Source organism: Callorhinchus milii, unplaced genomic scaffold, assembly GCF_018977255.1.
Source record: "Callorhinchus milii isolate IMCB2004 unplaced genomic scaffold, IMCB_Cmil_1.0 Scaffold5, whole genome shotgun sequence".
Lineage (NCBI taxonomy): Eukaryota > Metazoa > Chordata > Chondrichthyes > Chimaeriformes > Callorhinchidae > Callorhinchus > Callorhinchus milii.
Window position 1 is genome coordinate 33,475,027 of NW_024704746.1, and position 13,389 is coordinate 33,488,415.

The following is a 13,389-nucleotide window of genomic DNA, read 5'->3' on the forward strand; positions in this document are numbered from 1 at the left end:
GGTGGGAAGACTGCATGAAAATGATCCATTTTATGTACCACAGGTACATAAAGTCCATTGCGACAATACGGGCAATTCTTTGAAATCTCTATGAATGGTCCTTAATTATTGTAGCCATGGTTACAGCAGTATCATAACATAAATGAGAGCTGTTCATATGAAAATGCATTTTACTCAAAAAATCTCATTATATGTTTTACTCTGAAAATATACACTGTTATTTGAAGCAGTGTAGACGTGTACTCAGATATTATTTATATACATAAAATTCTCTTTGTCCTGTTGAAGTATTGTGAAAAATAAAGGAATCGTTTATATCCTTTTTCACCAAGCTTTTAGCATTTCCACTGTACTGCTGAAATTTTATTTTCATACATTGTCCCGTTCCAATAACTTTCTTCCAGAAAATATACACTTTACAGTATATTTCTGTGAAGCACTTTGAGACATCTATAATAATAATAATAATAATAATAATAATCCTTGCATTTGATATAGCGCTTTACACATCGGGAGGATGTCCCAAAGCGCTTCACAGAACACACTGTAAAGTGAATTGACTGTATATTTGCGGGCGAATGCGGCAGCCAATTGCGCACAGCAATGTCCCACAAACAGTCATGGATTGAAAATGACCAATTTTATTATTGTTTTTGGTTTTGGAGGGATTATTATTAGGCTCTGTGTGGAGTAAGGAAACTTGCCCAAGGTTTCGCCCTCTGCCTGGAATTGAACTCAGGTCTCTCGCTTGCAAAGCAAGTGCTCTAACCACTGAGCTACAGGACTCCATCATCTCAAAGACATGATAAGGCCCTATATCAAATGCAAGGATTATTATTATTACAACTTACCACAAAAGTACTCAGGTTAACGTTAAGGTACAAAAATGTAATGCGCTGTATCTGAATAGCTTTCATAAGCGAAGTATGATTTAAACGGCCTGCATGGATAACATAATGCTTCCAAAGTGGCAAATAAACACTGTCTTCTCACTGAAATAACTGATTCTGGAAGGAGCAATTGCGTTTATAATAGAAGTGTTCCCAAGCAAACTCCTGGCAGCCTCCTGCTTGCAAAATGTATCTGAATATCTGTGAACCTCAAGGGCATCGAATCATATATGCTGTTCAACTTGTAGCTGTTCTTAACAATAAATTTGATCCCATCTTTTGTCTCAATAATAAAATACATACCACAAGCTAATGTGTATTATAATGGTTAATTGGATAAAGCTTTATACTCTTCACTTGGTTTAACTCCAAACAAATATTTATTAAAAGACATTTTTAAGTGGTTTTCACAGATGATAAATATTTGAAGTAAATTACTTCTTCTGGGTTCATTTTGATGTTCATCTCACTGACAGTGATTTAACATATAAAGAGATTGATTTTCTGTGATAGCACCACAAAATCAAGTTGATCTTTTTTGAATTCTTAGAAACGTATTGGTCCAAAGCATATAATAGAGCGACAACTTACACTTGCATAGAACCCTTCAGATAGACTAAGATCTTGGGCTGCTTTGAAGCTCACCACCTGTTCCCTCAACCTCATCCCTACCCCTCTCCTTATCTCCCAGCTCCACCTCTTTGTCCCTCTACTCAGACCTCGTCAACCTGTCCCTATCAACTGGCATCATTTCCACCCACCTAAAAAATCACCTGTCATCACCTCTATCCTAAAAAAAAACCCCCCTGGACCCATCCCTGATCATTAACTGCCACTCCAACCTCCCTTTCCTAGTTCCTTGAAAGAGTTGTTGCTTCCCAGCTTCACTCCTTCCTCTTCTGCCACTCCCTTTACAAAACCCTCCAATCAGGTTTCTGTGCTGCCCACAGTACAGAAGCACCCCTGGTCAAGGTGACAAATGCCATTTTGTTCATCCGTGACCAGGGCTCCCTCTGTCTCCTTATCCTCCTCGACCTCTCTGCTGCCTTCGACACGCTATCCTCCTCCACTGCCTCTCCTCTCAGCTTAACCTTCAAGATTCTGTCCTTGAATAGTTCAGATCCTATCTCTCACATCAGCTCCACTTTGTCTACCCAAACTGTTTCTACTCTAGCCCCCACACTGTCTCGTGAGGTGTTCCTCAGGGATCTGCCCTTGGTACTTGGTCCTCTCCTCTTGGTGACACCATCTGCAGAAGTGGGGTCAACTTCCACATGCATGCAGATGATACCCAACTCTATCTCTCTACCTCCACCCTCGACTCCAGGAGCACTGCTGTCCTGACAGACTGCCTGTCAGACATCAAGTCCTGGATGAGAGCAAATTTTCTACAGTTGAACGTCAGCAAGAACGAGGCTCTCCTGATTGGCTCGTGCCAGCGCCTCTGCACCTCAGGCACTGGCAGCATCAGCATCCACAGATGCACGCTTCACCTCACTAAGCAGGTCAGGAACCTAGGTGTCTTGTTCAAACCTCAACAATCTTTTCTCCCCCACATCCGTGCCATGACCCACTCTGCCTTAACCCACCTCCCCAACATTGCCTGAGTCTGCCACTGCTTCACCCCACAGGCTCCCAAAACCCTCATACATACCTTCGTGTACATCCAGGCTCGACTATGCCAATGCCTTGACTTGTCGGGCTTCCCAACTCTTCCTTCCACAACTCCGCAGTTTGTGTCCTCTCCAGCACCAGGCTCCGTAACCCCATCATATCCACCCTTGACCGGCTCCACATCCCTCAAGAGGATTAAGTTCAAAATCTTCATCCTCACCTTCAAGGTCCTCCATGGCCTTGCCCCCCTCCTACCTCTCCAACCTGCTAACCCCTTATCAACCTATGCGCCTCCATGTCCCCACCATCAGAGGTCAGGCCTTTAGCCTCTCTGGAACTCCATCCCACATTTCCTTTGCCTCGCTCCTTGCCTTGTTCAGGGCACCCCTCAAGACCCGGCTGCTCTCCTACCCTCTCTTTTTGGTCATTCAATCCACGTCTGTTTGTGGGACGCTGCTGTGTTCAATTGGCTGCTGTGTTTCGCCCACATAATATACAGTCAATTCAATTTACAGTATATTCTGTGAAGCGCTTTGAGACTCCCGAAAATGTGATAAGGCACAATATCAAATGCAAGGATTATTATTATGGATCAGGATTCAATCCTGTCTGTTGCTTATGGCTTTGTATAGCAACACCTGTTGTGAAAGGGGAGGGGGCAGCGGAAAAAAAGCCATATAGAGTGAAATGAGAAAGGATCCAGTCAGAGAGCCATGAGCAAATAGTTCAATAGATACTGTTAAACAAAATATTTAATCCATCATCTTGCTGTCTATTTGTTCATGGCTCTCTGCTGAACAATGTTTAAAATTCAATTAATCTGAACAGACATACTGTATTTGCAGTCTTTCATTCTTTGCATATACTGATTTTAACTCATTGCAGTTTGATTTCCCTATCACAGTAATGCAATTGAACTGGTCAGATAATTGGAATAGCAATGTAAGAAAGTAACTGTAGTAACTTGTATAAGTGCTTCAGAAATCAATGATAACTTTGCTTAACATATACATTACTTTAGTCTGATTGTACCAGCCTTATCAAACACTGAAGGATCTAAAGTATACACAAAATAGACCGTGACTACACTTTACGTCTGTGAAGTGCTTTAAGATAGCCTCCCGTTGTAAAAAGTGCTATATTGAATTTAATGATAATTATATTCCTACGAATATAACACTTAATTGTATGACTGAGCAAGGCTACTTTATAAACCTACAGTTAAATGACATATCATTCATTAAACCCTGTTCTGAAATATTGGGTGTTAAATATTTCAGCATGTGAATTGTGTGTACAAAATAAATGCATAAACACATGTATAATAGATTGCATTGAATTACTGTGAAAAGATCAGCACAGCTGTGAGCATTTGACCCATAGATAGTCACCGCCATCAAGGCAGAATACATTTTATTCCAAATTGTATTTTATGGACAGGAATCTATCAAATCAAATTGAAAAAAACAAAGATTATAGGTAAATCATGTCAGATGAAAGCTATCATTTAATATAGCCTAATTTTGATTCAAGGACTCGACAGACATGCATAAGATGCATGGTTAAAAGAATCTGCTCCTAACCCTCAAAATGAATCATCACAAAGCAACACAAAAGCATCATCTAATGTGATTGTGCCGTGATCTCCCAGTGACCAACACAGATGTAGAGTAATTAGATCTTCACAAATGCAGCACTTAAGAGCTTTTTCTCTGAAAAATCACTCTTAACTAATTACAATTTAGGTCGTTTGTTTGATTTAACAAATTTGATGAAGTTTGGAGCCAATATCATGTTACTCGGTGCAATTGGGCTGCCTCATATTCCTACAAATACCCAGTCACTCCTCAGTAATTCCTGTGAAGTGCTTTGGGAAGTCCTCCCGACAAGAAGGGAACTATACCAAATGCAAGGATTATTATTACTATTATTTATTACTCATGTTGGAAAAGCTTCAGAGATTTTTTTTCATCTCCAGCAGCAAAGGCAGAATGTCATTTGAACACCTCTAGCAGATAGACCTTTCACCAAGAGGCTTTGGGATTTATGTTGTACTGAGACTAATTTATAATTTATACGGACTAGATAGGACTGTTGGCGAATAACATGTGGAATAATCCAGATTACTTTATATCTGTTTTCAGACCAGTTGCTCTTTGAAAGCGAAAGAGAAGTGAAATTAATATCACGCCTATAAACACTATGGTAATGAATTACTTTTTTTTAATAGACGTGTACATTACTTTTGGTTGCAAATGCTCAGAAATGTTAGCAAAAGAGGCTCCATTCTGTTGCCATACATGGTTGAGTTGCTTCAAGACAGGTTGGCTCAAATAGTGAACAGGTAATTTGTCCACGTTTCTGTTTCCATCTTATACGGTTCATAAATTTGTAATTTAGAATTCTTCTCACTGTCCAAATAATGAGAGTTTTCTTCAGGGATGACACCTATTGCATACTGGTTATTGAAGCTCAAAGCAGTGTGTCGCCAGAAGTATTGAAGACCCAACTATGGACAGGCATGGACAATTCAACTGATTGCCTGAGATCCAATCTGCAACTTGGAGGCTCAAGAAGGGTCAGAATAGCAAAAATAGTCAGGAATTGCTTAAGATGTCAGCTATGCTCCATAAACATAGAAAGGCCTGTTGTACACATACCAGGTGTCAGATCACAGAGCGGGGCTTGTAGAATGGGGAATGTGCCTGTCTCCATAAAGCATTCAACACCTTGCTTTTACCATCTTCTTGAAGCAGGAATGGCCTCTTTACATTTTTTTAAAAAAAAACCACAAGTGAAATCTGTTGCTGCTAGAAAGTTAGAGGCACCAGAACTGGGAGGCAAAAAAACAAGCAACAGGATATATTTTTTTAAATTATGTAATGAATAATTTATTCCAGACAGCAGAAACTTATAAAATTCTAGGCAGCGCAATTTAATAAGGACTACATTAAAGATCCAAGTTATAATTACTTTTAGAAGTGAAATATTATGGAATGGAATTGCAAACAATAAAATCCATTCATCCAGGCTCATTGTAGAGCTGTGTTATTGCCGTGTGGCAGGGGAGCCTGAAACTGTCATTAATAATTCACTCACATAAAGTGAGGTGATGTAATTGGAAGAAGTTAGGAGAAATGACTCCTTCATTCAGAGTTGTTGTGGAAACAGAAAATAAATGATAATCACACGACTCATTTCATTATTTATTTGTCGCTGCATGCTCACTGGCAATTGTGTTAAAGTACCTGATGTAACTGGGAACATCATTTAGTTTCATCTCAAGAGTATTGTACAAAAATGTCTTAAGAAATTATTGTACCTTTATGATCTTCTCCGGCCTCACTGTTCTGCTCCCCAACTCCACTCTGTAAACTTGGGCTTGTTGTTCATCTTCCACCCCATTTATTGATGTCTGAGCCTTCAATCATGCACTTGAGAATGTGTGCATACAACACTGCAAACGAGGAGAGTATAAAGGGTTAAAGTGCTTCCCAATATCCATCTGTTACTAGCCAGCCCTGCCCCCTTGTTGACTGTCTTGCTTCTCAGATGAAATCCAAGTTTTTTCCAGGTCATGTTTCCTCATTACTCTACATGAAACTATCTCCATGGAGATTAACGTGGTCCAATACAGATGCAAGCAGGACAGCAGGTGTGGCAATAAGGAAAAGGTTGTGGAAAGTCCAGATTACGTTAACTGCTGATACAGAAAGTATCTCAGTCCTACAATGCCTGGTTGGGTTACAAGAGGCTGGAACAGTGTCAAAAAACTTAATTGATCCCCAAAGTCCCAAGATATACTTGTACAAACATGACTGAATGAGCTCTTTTCTGCACTGCTGCCAACTTCAGAAAAGCATAAAGAACAAAGATATAAAGCATAAAGGATTATGTAGTACAAAGAGAGTCAAATTTACAAATAGGGAGTCACTGCACTTGATAGCAATTACTGTACCTGTGTGCCTTTTGAGATATTCTCGAAGAGATACGTTACTATAAAATGCAACTATTATCATTATTATAAGGATTTATTTATCACTTGAAAACTTGCCAGAATAACGTCAGAGGAGGAAAACAGCTTGAACTGAATGTTAAGGAAAAACAAAATAGCTGTAGAGCAGCACAAGTAACCAAACCATAACAAAAATACAGCTCTTCTCAAACTCTTAACACATGATACAAACCACAGTCTGGATTTAGAAATAGGGTTGACAGAACATCAGGGTATTGAAACCCATAAATTTTCACCATTTATATAACATTCTTCACGCAGTATAGCAGCTCAGAACACCCTGAGCCAGGGAGAGGGGAGATGTGACTGTTACAATCAAAGAGTAAGTTCTTCAGGTGTGATCTGAAGACAAGAAGGAGGCAAGGTGGAGGGATTGAGGAAGAGAGTTCCATAGTATCAGGGCATAGTGGCTAAAGGCACATCCCCATTCTCCAGCTCGGCAGCAAGCTCCACCAGTTTAAGTTCTCCAAGTCACTATCCTGGGTGAAGGGCATTATATAAATGCAAGGGGACAGTGGTCGTCCAGGAGGCCAGAGCCAGCTGAGCAGGACAGCAGGTAATGGAGTGGGGTGTAAGCTGGTGTAAAAATATCAATGTTTGAGAAATTCTCAAAATCATAAGCCTTTAACAGTAGGCAGAGGCACACTGGACCCAATCAGATCAGATTTTGGCATTTTCTGACCATGCAAAATATGCAGTACATATTCTGCTCTATTTATCTATAACATCCTGACTCTCTATAAGCCCTGGTACACATGGTGATTGATGTAAAAAGTCGTTAGCTGTTCCATAAAAGCTGCCTATGATGATTCCGGGACATATTTACTGATCAAATCAGAAATATTTTAGATTAAAAATCCATCAAAGGCAAATCACTTCCAACTCCTCCATACCCGATGCTGTTTACCCAGCTGCTTAATGACTTTACAATACACCTCAAAAGGAAACTGTAAATTGGTTTGATAAAGTTTTAGCTTCTAAGTCTGGTCTGTTCCTATAATTGGTTACAGCTCATCACTCCTCTCCTGTTTGAAATCTTTTCAAAGCCCGAGCTGGCTTTCGCATCAAAGAAAATCCTGTTCATTTTAAAAAGAGCACATTTACTTGCCTTTCTCCATGTCGAGTACAGTATTTGTTTGTCAGATTCTCTCAATGATGATAACATGCACATTGAAAAGAAAGCTTGATATATTCAGGGCATTCAATCCTGCAACAGTTCTGATGTTCTGTCTCTCCTATTCTTATATTTATACTGTCCTTTGCATCAAGCAATTTGATTCTGTGAAGAACCATGGCTGGGTAAGTAATTGTGTGCTGCAAAGGAGGTCTTGCTAAATGGTTTGTAGAATTGACCAGATGGTGGTTTCATTTTTGGGGTTAAAGTAACCCAACCTCATCACACACTGTGTCGATCGAAATCACTGAAATCATAGGTCAAAATTTGTTTCTTTGCAAATTTTTAGTCTGCTGTAAAATTATTTCCTGTTCAATAGTGTAAACATTCATTTTGCAAGAAATATAGGAAAATTTGCTGAACATCTTCTTGAAATCTGGTACTATGAATCCAATCTGAAATCAGAAACAAAATTATAATAATAAATTATATGAAAATAAATTAACAGCCTGAAAGAATGCTATGCTATTTCACCCCCCCACCCCCACCCCAGGAAAACACTAACTGGAAGCTAAAATTTCATATAAAGTTCACTTGTAATTTAAATGGATAAAGGTATTTTGCAGCAATGAACAGTCAGAACTGATGATTACTACACATGTTAAGAAAATCCTTCCTTGGTGGGGAGATAAAGGTGTCTTCTTGTAGCTGAGCTGGCTCTGAGATGACATGATTGGTAACGTAATGTCGGAATCTGAAAGGATTACTTTTGCAACAACACCAGTGGGATAAAACTATCCTCATGTTCTCCCAACCCGAAAGGTACTATACAAACGTAATGTGTTGGTGTTGTTCCCTATGAGTGAGTGAAGAATCCAACACTTGGTGAATTCTGCTTCAAAATGATAAGAAGAGCTGACGTTGAAGAATCATCAAAACTCACTTTGATCTCGTGGCCCCCACAAGCCAATTATCCCTGTGTAACATTTTACCACTTTCTGCTTAAAACCCCAAAAGCCCTCTGTGGTATTCTCGGTAGTCCAGTTTCTGAGACAAATGGTGCCGTAGTACTCCAGGACATTGCTGATGGCAGACTAGTAAGTTTTGCTTATTGGCAGGACTTAATAATAATAATCCTTGCATTTGATATAGCGCCTTATCAAGTCTTTGAGACGTCTCAAAGTGCTTCACAGAATATACTGTAAAGTGAATTGACTGTATATTTTGTGGGCGAAACGCAGCAGCCAATTGCGCACAGCAGTGTCCCCACAAACAGTCGTGAATTGAATGACCACATTTTTTAAAAAGGGATTACGATCTCTGGAAAAGCAATCTGCCAATTGACTAACAACCAGGTTCCTATTTATTGCTAGTTAAACAGAGGCGTGTGGAGTAAGTTGGAGGGGCAGACCAGTCACTGGGATTCTTCCCACTTGGCTTCTGTTAGTTCTGCGAGCCCAAACCCTAACATGTTGGGTGGTCTTCCCTGGACAAGCAGCGGGAATCTCACCAGATAGTGCTGTCAATGGTAAACTGTGTGGCATTTAGCTTGTTATACTCCAGAAGTACCCTGGTGTACACCCTGGGATCTCCAATCCTTGGCTTTTGCCAACCTACACTTAAAACTCTCCAGATTTAAATAATCAGGGTGTGTGCCTCCAGGGAGAGAACACATTCCATTTCAGATGAGGAAAATTTCCATGGGGATCTCTGGTCTGAATACTCTTAAGCATGGTGATGGGTTTCTGCATGTGTGATTCAATAAAGAAAAAATATTTAAGTATTCAGTTAACAAACAATCTATCCCCATATCAAATAAACACGCATTTTGATTGCAAATCCTAATGCTGTTCAAAGGACCTGGGTGAATTGTTTGCAATCCCTTTAGCTGGGATTTTAAGAGCATGTTTGATGAGTAACATAATCTTGAGGCAAGCCAATAATTTACAGAACTCTCAAGTGAAGAAAAGATTAGGACATTTATGAGAGTTGTTTATGACAGCAGCTGGACTGGAGTATATTGCATATTATTGTAACTGTAAAATAACCTTGGTTAACAGTAGGACCCAATTTTATACTAGTTATTAATTCTTACTCAAAATGTAAAAGACAGTAACAATAAAATCCCAACCCTCTGTGTTACCCAGAATTATACATGTGCAAGAGACATGTTACTAACTCTGCCCAAAACCACCAAATCACAATTATGTATGTGTTTTAGGGATGGGCCAGAAACAGATGCCAGTTTATATACTCCATTGTACATCTGTCCACGAAGTAATAATAATCCTTGCATTTGAGATAGCACCATCGAGAAGTCTCAAAGTGTTTCATAGTGCAGTGGGCGAAATTTTGTAGGCGAAATTTTGTATTTTGTGGGCAAAATGCAGCAGCCAGTTGCATACAATAATGTCCCACAAACAGCTATGAAATGAGTGACCAATTTTATTTGGGAATTGTTAGCCAGGACACCATGGGAAACTCCCTTCTCTTTTCAATTAGTGCCATGGGATTTTTAACACCCACCTGAACAGCTAAACAAGACCTCAGCTTAACATCTCATCTGAAGGACAGAATATTGATGAGCTGACACTTCTCTTGACCAGTTTTCTCAAAGTGAATTACTACCTTGCCCAGACATGCATTTTCTAATGTGTATACATTATAGCTAAGCTAAGCAAATTCATTTGGAAAATCACCAAATAAAGCTGTGATGTTGGCATTGATAAACCAAGGAATTCTCTATCAAATTTGCCAATTCTATTCCTACCTTCTTCATTCATTCTTCCCAATACAGTATATGCATTACCAGATATCCACAATTAGGATCATGTCTGTTCTGCTCTTTTCTGCCACTAATATTTTGAGTGGATAAGAGACCTGAGCCTGAGTGAGGATTGTTTCTACTTCATGGTATTGGGGAGTTTGGCAAATGCTTTTCCTAATTCTCCTTTCAACTTCCAGCAAACATCAATATTAATATCAACCTGGACACTGATAAAACAAACCACAGCTCATCAATCAAACCTGATTCATCTTTTTCTAATATCATTTAGGCAGTTTCCTCTTCAGGAGTGGCCCACTGAAGGTAAATGAAGCCGCTTGTCATATTTGTGCTACAAAGTACAGTGTGTGACCATTTCAGTCATATCAGATCTTTGAGCCTCCTGAGCCAATCCTTTTCCACTCTGGTTTTATTCTCAAGGTAAGATTGCAATGGTTTGTCAGCAAAGGCCATCTAATCAGCAACCTGGAGTCTGCAGGTTATTTTGATCAGTCGGGTGTCTGACACTTGTGGAAACTCATTACCATGTTTAAGAGTATCCAAACCAGACAGAATTTAACACATGGGAATTTCCCTGTATCTGGAGTGGAATGCACATTTTCTCCCTGGAGGAACACAACTTGGGTTACCCAAGTTTACAGAGGGAAATGCACTATCACTGCACTTGACAGTGAATGTTGTGAACCACTTTGAGGCGTCCTCCCAACCGTTATAAGTAATGGATATTAGCAATAATAATTTGGTCACTCAATCCACGGCTGTTTGTGCGCAATTGTGCGCCACGTTTCGCCCACAAAATATATAGTCACTACACTTTACAGTATATCTTGTGATGCGCTTTGAGACATCTCGAAGACGTGATAAGGCGCTATATCAAATACAATGATTATTATTTGTTTGGTGACTATTAGGCTCAGGTTGGTAAGAGCCAAGGCAGGGGACCTCAAACTGTGCATTTGGTACTGCTGAAGTAGAATGCACTGAGCACCTCAAGCTGTTCTTACATGATCCATGTCTGCTCATGCAGTACCGAGTTGGGTGATTTGGAAGAAACCAAAGCTCCAGGTATGTAGGTCTGACCTCAGTCTGATGGACTTGCCAGTGTTAATGTACTGGTAAAATAGGTCAGTCACAGAGCAATAGGTTTATTCCTTTGTGCTGTTTCCAGCTGTCATACTGAATACAATCCCAGCTGTTTGCTTTTGAAGAGTCTGAACTGAAGTCGTATGAGGACCTGGTTCTGGAAAAACAGATGTTGCACCACAAGTTACTGGATTTATGCCAATCGCACCAATTCAGACTACGTTATACTCTCATTAAACCGCTAGTACTCCCAGCGATTGGCCTAGATTACCTGAAATGTTTTGTTCAGTAGCCTTTTTTAAATCCACTTAGAAATGCACATCAACATCTTTCAAAAACAATAATAAATTCATGTATTTATATAACCCCAATTGTGTTTTTTTGATAAAAGAAGTCTCAGTGCACACTGCAAAATTTCACCTTTAAATGGTTATGGTTTCTTTGTGAGGGATATACCAGAAAGTGCTCAAAACCCCCACAGCCTTAAATACTTGGAATTATGTGCTACGTTACAGTTTTCATTAAAAAAGGATCATTTTCTAGATCTTGTATTTGGGACTCATCTGCCAGATTACTGCTGTAGGCTTGAATATACTCACACTTAGCCATATCTCGGTGGTACATGCAATACTGCACAATTAAATAAAGGGATAATAATCCTCTGAGTCTTGACAAGCAGCAGTGGGTAGTTCTGTTGTATTGCAGTGACACAATGTACTCATTGGCTGAAATTACACTGCTCGGCTTCCAGCCACTGTTTTTAATGTCTTAGATTTTAAGGATGTGTTCATAGAAAAAATCAGTCAATAATTTGGGTAGACTCAACAGATAATTATATTCAGATAATATTGCTCTGGAGTACAAGTTGCTTAAGTCCAGTTCATTACCAGTAATTACAATACAGTTCATGAATAAATGTAGATCCATTTTATTCTTGGAGCCATCATTGCTATGCTTCAAGAAAAATGCAGTGGTGACTAAACCAATAAAGTGGATGGTTCCAATACAAATCTAATGATTTACAGCTCTTTGAAGATGCAAAAGATACTACAAGCAGATCAAATACAAGGGCAGAACATCAGATAGGGAGTTTCCATTGCAAGGTAATAAAACTAATTTAAACCAGCTGTTTTCTGCTCTTTTTAAAGTGTTTTTAAAAATAGATTGCCTAGAGAAAATAGCAGAAAGCCACTTGTGCAGTATTTTATATGTAACCAATTGTATTGTTTTTTAAAAAAAGAAATGTTTTAAAAGGAGATTAAGAGCAGAGTAAATAGCAGGAAGTCTCATTTTATACATCTATTTTGCAGAATACCTCAAAGCCATTTTAATGTGTTATGTACCTCAGAGTAGGCACATTCCCATTCTACCTGATACACTGAGGCAAAAGGAACATCAAACAACAACAACAAACAACAAATTACATTTGTATGGCGCCTCTCACGTCAGGAGGACGTCCCAAGGACATCAAAGAGAGATACTGGGGTTATATGAGGCTGCTTTTCTGTTTTCGAGTCATTTGCCAGTCAAGGAAAGTTTTAAACTCTGGTAACAGTTTAGAAAATGAAATGCCAAGTGCAAATCTCTTTGGATCCCCTTTTTTAATCAAATTTTGTAGCAAATCCCAATGTTTCATCCATAAACCTTTGAGAACATTCCATTTTCAGGCTCTTTCAGTGTGTATTTGTGGGGAACAAATCCAATAATTAGGCACTTATTTTATTAAGAATGTATACTTTAGGTTATTACTATGTGCTGAATCTGTGAAACCTGCTGCTACATATTAATGAGATTTCCTGAAACATTAGGCCTTGTGCACCACCTTCAAAAACAGGATGTGTGTTACAGGAAGACTTATGATAATTTCTTCTGATCTTTGGTAACTTTT

The 13,389-nt window shown here is 39.2% G+C and overlaps 1 long non-coding RNA gene across 4 annotated transcripts in view; it reads right to left on the reverse strand.

The window, feature by feature from the left end:
- The window catches only part of LOC103179833, a 65,713-nt gene that overhangs the window by 26,890 nt on the left and 25,434 nt on the right, over positions 1–13,389 (reverse strand). For all 4 annotated transcript variants that reach the window (XR_488032.2, XR_488031.2, XR_488033.2 and 1 more), the window contains exon 2: positions 5,827–5,961. This is a non-coding gene — a long non-coding RNA (uncharacterized LOC103179833). The remainder of the gene's footprint in view (positions 1–5,826; positions 5,962–13,389) is intronic.